Source organism: Macrotis lagotis, chromosome X (assembly GCF_037893015.1).
Source record: "Macrotis lagotis isolate mMagLag1 chromosome X, bilby.v1.9.chrom.fasta, whole genome shotgun sequence".
NCBI lineage: Eukaryota > Metazoa > Chordata > Mammalia > Peramelemorphia > Peramelidae > Macrotis > Macrotis lagotis.
Window position 1 is genome coordinate 274,423,590 of NC_133666.1, and position 12,592 is coordinate 274,436,181.

Sequence of the window (12,592 nt, forward strand, 5' to 3'; positions counted from 1 at the left end):
TAGACTACATAGTCTCTAAGTCTCTTCCAGCTCTTTGTCTGTAATGGCATAGATGTCACAACCAGCCTTCCCATTAACTTTCTTGATGCTTTTTCCTGTACTTCTCAGAGAAAATGAATACAAATAGCTGCCCATCCCTGCCATATCTATCAATTATCTTGAGAAACTAGTCTTTATAAAATTTATAGAAGCTACACAAACCACAATGTTTTTCCCCCTGTAGAGAACCATGTTGCTTAGCATATCCTCTGCTGCCACCTGCTGTTCAACCTGCATCTAGTATCTTCTTTCATGGACCTTTGTGTCTGAAGTAACTGCAGCTTGCTTTACAATGCTACTATTCATGAGCGTGAGTGATGTACGAACCCAACTGCTTTTCATAAGAGATGTATAATATGAGTACTGTCCTTGGGTTTAGGAAAAAAAGATATTTTCCCTTCACCTATGCAAATGTGAAAAAAAATTGCCATTAGTGACTTGTAACAGCATATTTAAGTCAAGTCCCAAATTCCCATGTCCTTTTGCATTTCTTTAATCTAACTCAAAAATTCAAAGAGCCTAAAACAATACTCTGGAACAAGTTTCTCTCAATAGAGCAAGCACTGAGAAACTTCATTTCCCTCTGAACTGCAACTGAAGCAAGAAAACAGGGAAAATGAGGAGAAATTACTAAGAACAAGATTCCTGAAGATACAGCAGAGTATATTCAAAGAAAGTATAAGGTAGTCAGTCCCCCTAACAGTTGTTAAGATATTCAAATCCACTTACAGATGTTCTTCTCTTTGGCTGTGTATCTAGAGTCCTAAATACAGAACCTGAGACCTTCATCTACTCACAACCAATTGCCAAGATACTCCCTAGTGATCTGTAAGAGAGGTTCCTCCTTCATCTCTCTTTGGTCCTTATCTTAACCTAAATTAAGGGCCACAGAATGGCTTTATAAATCCAGAAGCAACTCTTGGTATGGTTTCCTTCCTAGCATTCAGAATATACTTGTGATCTTTCTATATCATAGCCTCTTTGGATCCCCAGACCATAATAGTTAGAATTGGAAAGTATCTTTTTGTTCAGTCATACCTAACTCTTTGTAAGCCCATTTCCTAGTATTAAGTGATGCAGAGAAATGCCTTCCCCCCACACAAAGGTTTTTCCCCTTGGTAAAGATTACATCCAGTGACAGAGAAAACAATTGCCTGAACAGGGATTTTTGTTATTTTTATTTAGGGTTTTTTTTGGAGGGTTTTTGATACCTGCTTGAACAAAAGACAATTCCATCACTATCACACATGAAATCCCCTAATAAAAGCAACAGAGAACTGTAGGAGAAGCCCAGGGAGAGAACAACACCTGATGTTACCTACTAAGAATGCCAGAAATTAAAGATAGAATCATATCAGAGAACCATAGCAAACAGCAAAAGGCAGCTGTGATCTGTCATATATAGTCATTAAGATTTACATAAATTTGTCAGAGAAGTGGCTAATATCACCAGTAGCATAGAGCCTAATACATAAGTAGACACTCAAATGCATCTTTTCTAAATGTTCTAAGTTTTTCCAGCCAGTTCTTTTGAATAAAACTCACCTCTTTTAATAAATTACATACAAAGAGAGCTAATATTAAGGTACATGGTGGTGGCAGGCTTCAATTTTTTTCAGATTTTTTTGAGTTAGGTCAGAGTCATAGAAATAGCAAATTTACCTAAGAATACCTGGGACCTTTGTATCACAAATGGTTAAATTTGATGGTGTTTCCCACCTTATTGACTATAAATGGGCAGGTGCATTCGATGCATTTCTTAAAAGAAGAGTGCAAATAAATGTTAACACATAAATACTTGACCAAAAAAAGGGAGGTAGAGTAATCACATAAAACAATATGTATGCTCCAAAGGCATTTAAACAATTCCAAGAGACTTAGAAGAAGGTTCTAAACAGGTTAGCTGGACTAAATATGGAAGAGCTATATTAGGACATAGGCAAGAGTAATACAGGATCAGAAGACCTAGATGGGTTAGGATATGTACTTTTACAAGGAATATTCATGTTAATGATATTCAATAACTAAATAAAGTATGAGAAAGGTTTAATGTATTATCTTTTCCCACAGAACTGACATTTTAATATAATTTATCTTTATGGATACCAACTAGGTGGTTATGGAAGGCTCTTTGGGAAGAGGGAACAGATAATTCCTAAAATCCACCTATGAAGGGCAAGAATATTATCACAGGGGAGGAGGTGTAAATAAGTTGATATCTGCTCTACCAAAAATAGTACTTGTATTATTGAGAACATTGATCCATACAAGCACTGAAAGACATCCATCTTAGAACCAAGGCATTTCTAAACCACTAACACACAATGGTTTTTAAAAACTCAGGTGAGCATTAGAATTGTGAAGTGATCTAATTAAATCAAACCAGAAACTTCTGGAACAAGGGTAGAGGACTACAGTATAAACATGGAAAAAGTAAAAACAAAATATATACAACCCCCCCCCCAAAGTAACAGGAGAAAGCAAAAATCATTAACAATTTGGAAAATAAGGAAAAACTTCTTGAATGAGATAGCTCTTGAGCACAACATTAAAGGGAGTGAGAGATTTCAAGAGGCTGAAAAGAAAAGGGAAAATACCCATTAGGGGAAAGATGACAAAGGCACAAGCTCATTTGGCCAGAATGTAGAGTATAAGGGATAATAACATGAAGGAACTGGAAACACATGTTGGAGACAGGTTGTAAAAAACTTCAAATATCAAACTCAGGAGTTTGTGTTTTTATTTAGGAGCCATAGCGAGCTACTGAACTTTTTGAGTGCTAGCACTGACTTAGTAACTTTAGATTTATCAATTAGGGGAGATTAGGGAAGAGTGAGAGTGAAGGAAATGTATTCACTTATTAATTGACTATTATGATTTTGATAAGATGTAATGAGTGTGTATACTAGCATGGTGATGGTGTAAGCAGGAGAGAAGAAGATGGAGGGGAGTGATGTGGAGTTAGAATAGACATTACTGTTTGTACTGGATAGTGATTCCAAGAGGCACCATGATGAGGCTAGAATGTAATAGAAGAGAATATCATACCATACAATATAATATAATGTAATTTTATATTTCTGTCTTTGTTTGAGCAACACTAATATCACCAGTAGCATAGAGTCTAAGAAATAATAGACACTCAATCTGTACTTGTTGATTGATTGTCAATAGCCAGGGTTGTCTCTAATTGCTCTTGATTTTTTTCTCTTCAGGAGCATCGAGTTCATTATTTCATAGAGAATTAAATCTTTTTTTTTTTTTTTTTTTTTTTTTTTTTTTTTTTTTTTTGGTGTGAGACCTGCGGAAAGGAGAAAGGGGAAATGTTTAGGTTCCAGTAAGTCAACGGACCAATCAAGCATTACAGAACCAGCTGCTTTTTCTAAGTGTTGCTACAAGCCTCTTGCAAAATCTTGTAGGTCTGAAAACTAACAAAAAAAGAAGTAATCCCCAAAGGTCAGTGTTTCACATCTGTCAGTTGATAGATGCAACCCTATACCGACATTGAAAAATGGGTCCTGTGTAGGAGATAGAGTTCTTCTTTGTGTAAAATGCCCACATCTGATTTGTCTTTCAAATTTATGATACTCTATCAAGGAGTGGCTTTGGCCTGCATTGGGAACTGATAACATTTGAAAATCTGTGGAAATGATTTAATAACCATTGCTTTGAAGTGCCTATTAAAGGTATTTAACTAACTTTATATCTCTACCCTCATTTTTCTTCAAGGATGTATGCAGGGGAAATTTTCCAAGTCACTTTCTGCTAAATTAGAGAGATCATCACATTATGTGTTATACTAAATGAAGGTATTTAACTTGAATTATATGTATGTATATATATATGTATGCATATATGTATATATGTAAGTATGTATATGTTTAACCAAGTTGTTTCTCTCTTTTTCCTTTTTTAACTTCCTTTAAACTGTTAAAATACTTTCTCCTTTTAATTTCCTGAACCCATAGGGTTTTTGTTGAAATTGCCCTTAGGAAGAATAACAAACTATATACTTTGTTAGTCTGGGTAAAGAAAGGTTTCCTTACTGACAACGACTAAGAGTAAAAGTGCTAGGCTATGACAACTAGGTGGTGCAATGTATGGAGTACCAGACCTAAACTCAGGAAGGCTCCTCTTCCTGAGTCCAAATCTGGTCTGGATGACTCTGGACAAATTAATTAAACCCTTGTTTGCCTCAGTTTCCTCTTCTGTAAAACTAACTGGAGAAGAGAATATACACTCTAGTATATTTTCCAGGAAAATCCTAAATGAAGTCACAAAGAGTCAGATACAACTGAAATGACTGAACAACAAATTGACAATGTTATCTTCCTGCTATTGGTTGAGGAATGAATGGCTAAACAAATTCTGGAACAAAAATGTGATAAAATACTGTTGTGCTGAAAGAAAATATGAATATAAAGGCTACATGGGCCAGGGGGACATGAACCAATAAAAAGTGAAGAAAGAAAAATCTGGAAAAATATATAAGATAAATACAACAAAATAAATTGAAACAATGAGAATAAAATTAAAACAACAAAATATGAAATAATAATGGCCAAATCTGGCCCCAAATCTGAGAAGATTTTCCCAAACTTATTTGCAGAAAGAGGTCATGGCTGTGGGAAACTGAATATATCTAGCTAGCTATCTATACATAACTATATGTGATGCTTATTTATATGACTGACATTTAAAGCAGTTTTCCTATCACAAATATATTTTGACTGACATATGTGTGTGTGAAATATACATTATACATATATAAAGATGATGAATGCAATATGTAGTACATATATATATACATATATTTAGTTTTGTTGAACTTTTTTAATTTTTAAGTTACTTTTATAGCTTCTCTAGGAAAAGGTAAGAGAGAGATACAATTGGGCACTTTCTGTCCTACAGTCTTGGAATTCTCACCTTCCTTATCTTTACCTTCTGTTTTTTCTAACTTCCTCAAGTCTCAAAAATCCCACCTTCTACCCTCAGCCTCTATTCTGTGAACCCAGCATAGCAATTTCCATGCAGAAATTCAACATGTCGATTTTGAAAATCATTGCAAGAGAGATCCCTGACTCTTGGGGAAACTCCATCATTGAAGTTGATCTCTGCACTTCAAAAAGGTCTCTTCAGAGCTGCTGTGCCTAGTAGGCCTTCTATTTCTACTGGAACTCTGAGACAATGATAAGGCCCACTATATGGGGGAAAGGTGTCTCAAAATGTGTTGAGCAAATCAATAAAACTACTGCCCCGACCCTGACTAGCAAGAAACTGAATGTTGTGGAGCAGGACAAGGTTGATGGCTCTGAGAATAAATCTAAATTTGGGGCAAATGCCATATGGGGAGTGCCTCTGCCTATTTGTAAGGCCAGGGCTGCTGAGAAAAGTGTCTCCTTGTTCTACCATATTGCTGATCTTGCAGGCAATGTAGAAGTCATCTTGCCAGTTCCAGCCTTCAATGTGCTCAATGGTGTCTCCCATGTTGGTAACAAGCTAGCAATGCAGGAGTTCATGATCCTCCCTGTTGGAGCAGCAAACTTCAAGGAAGCCATGCACATTGGAGCTGAGGTCTACCACAACCTGAAGAATCTGTTAAGAAGAAATATGGACAGAATGCCCACGGTATTGCATTGGCATGGATGTTGCTGCCTCTGAATTCTTCTGATCTGGGAAATATGACTTGGACTTCAAGTATCCTGATGATCCCAGCAGATACATCTCACCTGTTGAACTTGGGGACCTCTACCAGAGCTTCATCAAGAACTATCCAGGGGATGATCTCACAGTGACCAATCCCAAGCGCATTAAAAAGGCAGTGAATGAGAAAGCTTACAACTGCCTCCTGTTCAAAGTGAACCAGATTGGCTCTGTGACTGAATCTCTCCAGGCATGCAAGCTGGCCCAGTCCAGTGGGTGGGCAGTAATGGTTTCACATTGTTCTGGGGAGACTAAAGGTAGACCTGGTGGGTCTGTGCACTGGGCAGATCAAAACTGGGGCCCTCTTCCAATCTAAACATTTTACCAAGTATAGCCAACTTCTCAGAATTGAGAAAGAGCTGGGCAGCAAGGCTAAATTCACTGGAAGGAACTTCAGAAACCCTCACCTCTGTAGAAGTCATTGTCCAAAGAATGGGCAGCACCAAGTAGTAGACCAGTTTTGTTTTGGGGATAGGGGCCTCTGCTACTTACCTCCACCTCTCTCTCTTCTACCTTTCTGTGTTCTCACTGCTTCATTAGAACTGTCCTATCAGAGACTGTACCTGATCATTTGGTCCTTATCATCTTGTGACTGGGCTAGAATGATCTGTTCTCACCCCCACCCCCAGTATGTGCAAAGCCATATACTTGTGATGCAGCCCCAACAAGCCCACAGGCCAGATCCTTAGTGGGTTCTATGTGCAGAATGAAAGTATTCAGAAAATCCACTGGGAAAAAAAATCTCACCTTCTACCTGATTCTTGGACTCCTATAATGTCTTCCCTCTGAGATTAGATTGAATATAATTTTTTGTACATAGTTGTTTGCATCATTTTCTCCATTAAATTATAAACTCCTTGAGGTCAGAGACTGCTTTTTCTTTTGTTGTTATATTGCTGAGGCTTAACACAGTATCTAAAATATAGTAGGCACTTAATAAATGCTTATTAATTTGGGTTTGAAATGTTGGTGTTATAAATTAGAGACTGAGCTGATGATTTCACTGGTATAGAGAACTTCTCAGCAAAGAAATACTACCTAATGCAGGTTGGTACTTTCTCTGCATCTTAGAATCTTAGAAAGTTGACTAGAGCACTGAGAGGTTATCCATCTTCCCCAGAGTCACATAGCTCACAAATGTAAAAGGCCAAATTTGAGCCCAGATCTTTCTCTTTAAAGATAGCTTTCTTGCCACTATATCATATTGGCTCTCAGTAATAAAATATGTCATCAAATATATTTTTAAATTGTCTGCTGCTCCAGGAGAAATATAGACTCACAGGAGATTTTATCAAGGGAACTAAAATACTTTTAGGAGACATTTAACCTGGATCAAAGCCTCAGATATTGGGTGAATTCTTTTTTTAAAAAATATGAAAAAAACCTGGACAAGAATGTCTCAGGATGATGATGAGGCACTGGTGGGTTGAACAGTATACTTTTGCAGGAAGTTATTTGCCTGAGCAAGTCACTTAACTTCAATTTGCCTTAATCTACTGGGGGGAAAAATGGCAAACCACTCCAAAGAGATGGATACAACTGAATGACTGAACAACAACAACAAACTGTAGATATGGATTCCAATTCTAGCTCTGTACTGATTAGCTGATTCAACTGGATATGACCTCTCTGTGTCTTAATTCCAATCCTTCATCTCTAAAAATAATTCAGTTGAATTAGGTGGTGGTGAAAATCATCTTCAAAATATAGTCTTTGGTGCTTCTTCCCTGTTTCTCTTCCCCTTCAAGAAAAGACTGAAATCAGCATCTAACACTGAATCATATTGGACTTAAGTACATGAACCATCTAAATCTTTTGACATAGCTCTGTCAATTTTAGTTGCTGATAGGCATGGTCCATAAAAAAGAAATCTAGCCTGTAAACCCCAAGATAGCTTGTTGTGTCTCATTGATCAACCAACCATAGTTCCAGGCCAAACCTCATTTGGTCTTTGTTTGGGTTATGATGGCTCAGAGTGAGTGTAGATATAGCAATTATTGCTGTTTTGGTCAGAAATCCTGAGTGTCTTCCCAGATTTTTTTGACTAGGTAAAAGAGGCATTCTTTGCCTCATTTTTTACCTAGCCTTAAATCATTGAATGGAAGTTGCCTCGGGACAAACTGAGACATTTGAAAGTTCTTAGCTAAAAAAGGCTAAGGATTCCTACTTCATCTGGAACTATCTCTAGTCATCTTAAACTATATCTTGCCAGTGAACTCAGATGACTACAGAGGAGAGAGCAAGGTGGTTCTTTTACAGCCCTGTCTCACTTATATCCGATTCACTTACAAGTCATGATGTCTCCTTGATGATATTATGGTCTTCTTCAAGAATAAAGAACAAATAACAGAAAGTATGTCCATCCAAGAAGTCACAGACCTGTTGAAGAATTAAAGCTTTCATCAAGATGTAACAACCTTCCTCTGTCAGATGCAGATCATAAGATCTAGATTTAAATCTGCTGGGGGACCTAGTCTTACCTCCTTATTTTACAGGTAAAGAACTGAAAATATTATAGATGTTGTGACATACCTAAGGCTATATAAAAACTAAGTAGGAGAGCTGGTATTTTAATTCCTCTAACTCTAAAAAAGCAATACTCTTTCCACTGTACAATGCTACTTCTTTATTAAGAACCTCTTCCTTTTTTGTTACTTTCTTGAGACTACATGTTGGACCAAATCTTTTTCAGGCTGTTCTGTGTAACCATAGGAGCAGTAATACCTTCCAGGCTGTGTGATAACCAAAATGATGTTTTCCTGAATTTTGAAATTCAATACAAGGCAAGGCCCCAAAGAATAATTACACCCTTTGAATGCTATCAGAATTACATTTGTTATATACTCCTCAGCTCCATCTTTGGAATGGACTCTCAACTTTAAGGCAAGACGTAGTTAGAATGACTCCATAAATAGAGGTTCTTCTTTTCTCAGTGGTAAAAGAAGATAGATCATCTATGGCAGGACTTTCTTTTTGGATTTCCCATTGTCTCAGCTATATTTTGGTGTGCCAGACCAATTAAACTATGAGAGAATAGGATGCTCAAAAGAAGGATCTCAGAAACCAGTGTTCTTTATTTGCTATTTAATTGTCATTTATAAATATTTGATATTTATTATCATTTATTTATTAATTCTTTTCACAATGAATACATACTTTTTTATCACGATGAAACATGCATAAATATTCCTTGACTGATTTCAATCTAAGGCACTGATAGGAAACTATTGAAGAACTGTTTTCCAATTTCTACCCAAGATGACTCAGATTATTGTATGATGAATTGAGAGGCTATTTAAATGTGAAGAAAGGGATATCACCACAGGTGAAGAGGTATATAGGTGAGTTGATTTTTGCATTACTGGACTAAGTACTTATATCAGTGAGAATACCAATTTAGGAACAACCATGATTTTTCTAATTACATATCTATTGATATGTGACAGCTTCAAAAGATTCAGGTAAACACTGGAAAGAAATTAGGAAGAATATAAAAAGTCTTCTATTGGCTGCTATACAAGAATTTATGACTAGGATTTTTGAGCTGGAACTGAGTACATATACAAAAATAGGAAACTTACTCATCACTTTTATTCTTTCTTTGAAACTCCTAGGAAATTTGGCTATCTGGAACTGATTGGTGGTTGTTCCTTTCTTCTCCCCACTTGACCACTGTGGCTGTGAGTGCATGGCCACTTTTGCCTTGTGTTTATCCCTTCCTGATATTATTTAAATCAATGTCCCTTAGTGGACATTTATATATAAATTTCAATAGAAATATTATGCTCATGTGAGCCTTCCATCAAAAGTAGCACCACAGCCCAATTGAGCATGGAACTACTTATCCATCACCTGTACTATTTCCCCATCACTTCATGAGGACCTTGTGAATTCTATAAGTTCTCCATAAGGGGGAAAAAAGGACTTCTAATATCAGGAGTCAGGAGGCACTCCTTGGCTACAATTGTTCTCTACACATTACCATTATATGCTAAATTTGACTCCACTCTCCCCATGGTTGTTGTGTGTATAAAGAGAGAGTGTACCCCTAGTTTTGAGGGAACATTTTGTATCATTGTTTTTATTTTATCTTCTTGGTAAATACTTTCTCTGAAATTCAATGAAAAGACTTGTAGGAACTGATACATAGTAAAGAAGGCAGGACCAGGAGAAAAATTGATATAATGCCAAGAATATTGTGACAGCAAACAACTTTGAAAGACTTAATAATTCTGATTAATGCACTGACCAACTTTGATTCCATTAGTCTTGTGATGAAAAATGCTACTCACTTTCTGGTATAAAGGTGAATGTCTCAGAAGACAAGTAGAGACTTTTTTTGGACATGATTAATACTGGAATTTATTTGCTTGATTATGCATTTTTGGGAACATGGAATTCATTTGTTTTTCATTTTTAGTTGAGAGAAAGTGGGAGAGATAAGAGGTAGATTTTGCTAATTGAAAAATCAGATTTATCTAAAGTAATTCAAATTATTATAAATCAAATAAAAATAAAATGCTAATGGATTCTGACTGGAGGATTATTAAGGTAGAGCATGCCCATGGAGTCTCAGGAATTACAATACCTAGCCAATCAATCTATATGGGAATTGAAGAGATTAATCACAGAGAGAATGTTAAATTTTCAATAAAACATTTATCATTCAAAATCTGATGTGAACATGTTTCTTCAAATAGTAATATATTCAAATTCTTTAGTAACATCCTTAGAGTGCATGATACCTTAAATATATATCCCAAATTGGTCCCTGAAACAAAACTCCATTTTAAACACAAATGTTCTTCTATGAAGCTACATGACAACCACGGAGTAACACAATCTCTGAAGATTAAAAAAGAAATGTATAGTAGGTATGAATAGACTTTAGCATATTACATTTAAAATTTTTATATAAGAAATGACATAAAAATATCATTCAGGAAATGATTAAATTTTAAAAGAATTGTACCAAGGAATAGCAAGACTTTGCTAAACATAATAAACAGATAGTAAAAATGCACCATGGAGATTTAATTAAGGCAATATGACTAGGACTTAATCCTTGAGCTGCCCACAGATTCATGACTATCACTGAATTTGCAGCACAATTTCCTCTATTTCCATGTTAGGTCCCAGGACCTAGCTTATAGGTCTCTTCTAATAGTATTCACATAATGTTAAAAGATTTAAGAGAGGTTCATTTCCCCTGTAGAGGATTATGAGATACTCAAAGCATGGAAAGTCATAGATGTGTAAAAAATTATTATTTCTCCCATAATTAATAACTAATTATTTTTATAGGACCAAGGTTTATCCTCTTTGCTACTTCATTCAAAAATCACCCAATGTGGAAAAACTCTGATAAAGATTTATCCAGACCAAGATCTAATTAGTCTTTAAAAGAAGGTGTAAGTTTAGACTAACAGGTTTGCTTAGATACATCTGGGAAAATGTGAATCCTCCCTTTTGTCAGACAGGTGATATGGAAACTGCTGTTTCTTTGACCAAGATTTAGGTGACCTGTCACAAAATCCAAGACCCTTATTGCAATATAGCCCCCACTCTCACTATAACATTCATTTTCTCATTCATTGTTGACCAATCACTGTTGATTACCATCCTGAGAAATACCTGCTCTTCAAAGGGCATATAAACTGTGAGCCCAACAGCATGAGGGATCTTTGTTCAAAGAGAGATGAACAAATGATCATCCATTTACTAATAAACATGCTGATCTTATTAATAAAAATTATTCAATTACCTAAAATTATGTCTCTAGATTTTTTTTAAACCACCAAAGATGATAGAATGATGTAGAAGAAGAAAGTTGGCTTTGGAGTCAGATGGCGTCAAATTCCATCTTTGATTTTTACTACTGATCTGACCTTGGCTTCCCTGGGCCTCCAACCCACAAAATGAGGGGATTGGACTAAATAGCTTCCAAGTTCCCTTTTATATCTAAGGCACAGGTGGGGAACCTTTTTTATTTTTGCCAAGGGTCATTTGAATATTTACAGTATCATTCAGCTGCTATATTGATAAAATATTTGATTAATTCACCCTTAAAAATCTTCTAGATTAATTGAATTTTGAGTTGTACCTACTGTTGCTGTGGCAGTGCATGGAGTACCTATCTGGATGCGATCTTTGGTACACTTAAAGACTTAAAGTATAACCTTATAATAATTATTTCCCTAAGGTATAAGGATGTTTCTGCATGTTAATATAAATAAAAGCCTCAAAATTTATTCAGCAATATTCATAGTGTCATTAACTATGGACAAAACCCCTTGTTAAGTAACAGAAAGTCATAAGAGATTATATCTGAGACCTCACCCATTCACAGGAAGCATTTCTTCACAATACTTCAGTCCCTGTTATTAGCTTCCTTGATAATACCATCCAGTACATTCAGAGAGAGTGGGGATGTTCCTATAATTAAGAAAGAACACTTTTCCATAACAGTAGCTTCCATTGATCAACTTTCCATTTCATTTTACCTATATATGTAATCCCAATTCAGTTCTGTGCCTTACTTTCACTTAGTATTAAAATTATTTACAATGACCTAGTTAATATTTTCCACAGAACTTGGCATACTTCCTTGAGGCAAAATATTTATATTTGGCATTTATATTAATGTTTCTTATAAATTGCATATTCCTCCATTATCTCCACCTTCTTCAAATCCAATTACAAAGAACAGAAATGAATAATGCAAGAATATATTCTTTGGTATAATTCATTTTATTTAACAAATAAAAATTTAAAGAATATATCCAGGTTTAGTAATACTGATGCTCAAGACTCTTAATTGTTATATATTCTACTTGTTCAAATAGAAAAT

The 12,592-nt window shown here is 35.6% G+C and overlaps 1 pseudogene; it reads left to right on the forward strand.

The window, feature by feature from the left end:
* The first annotated feature begins 5,082 nt into the window (after nucleotides 1–5,082).
* On the forward strand, nucleotides 5,083–6,431 carry LOC141499034 (alpha-enolase pseudogene; annotated as a pseudogene).
* Nucleotides 6,432–12,592: the final 6,161 nt, after the last annotated feature.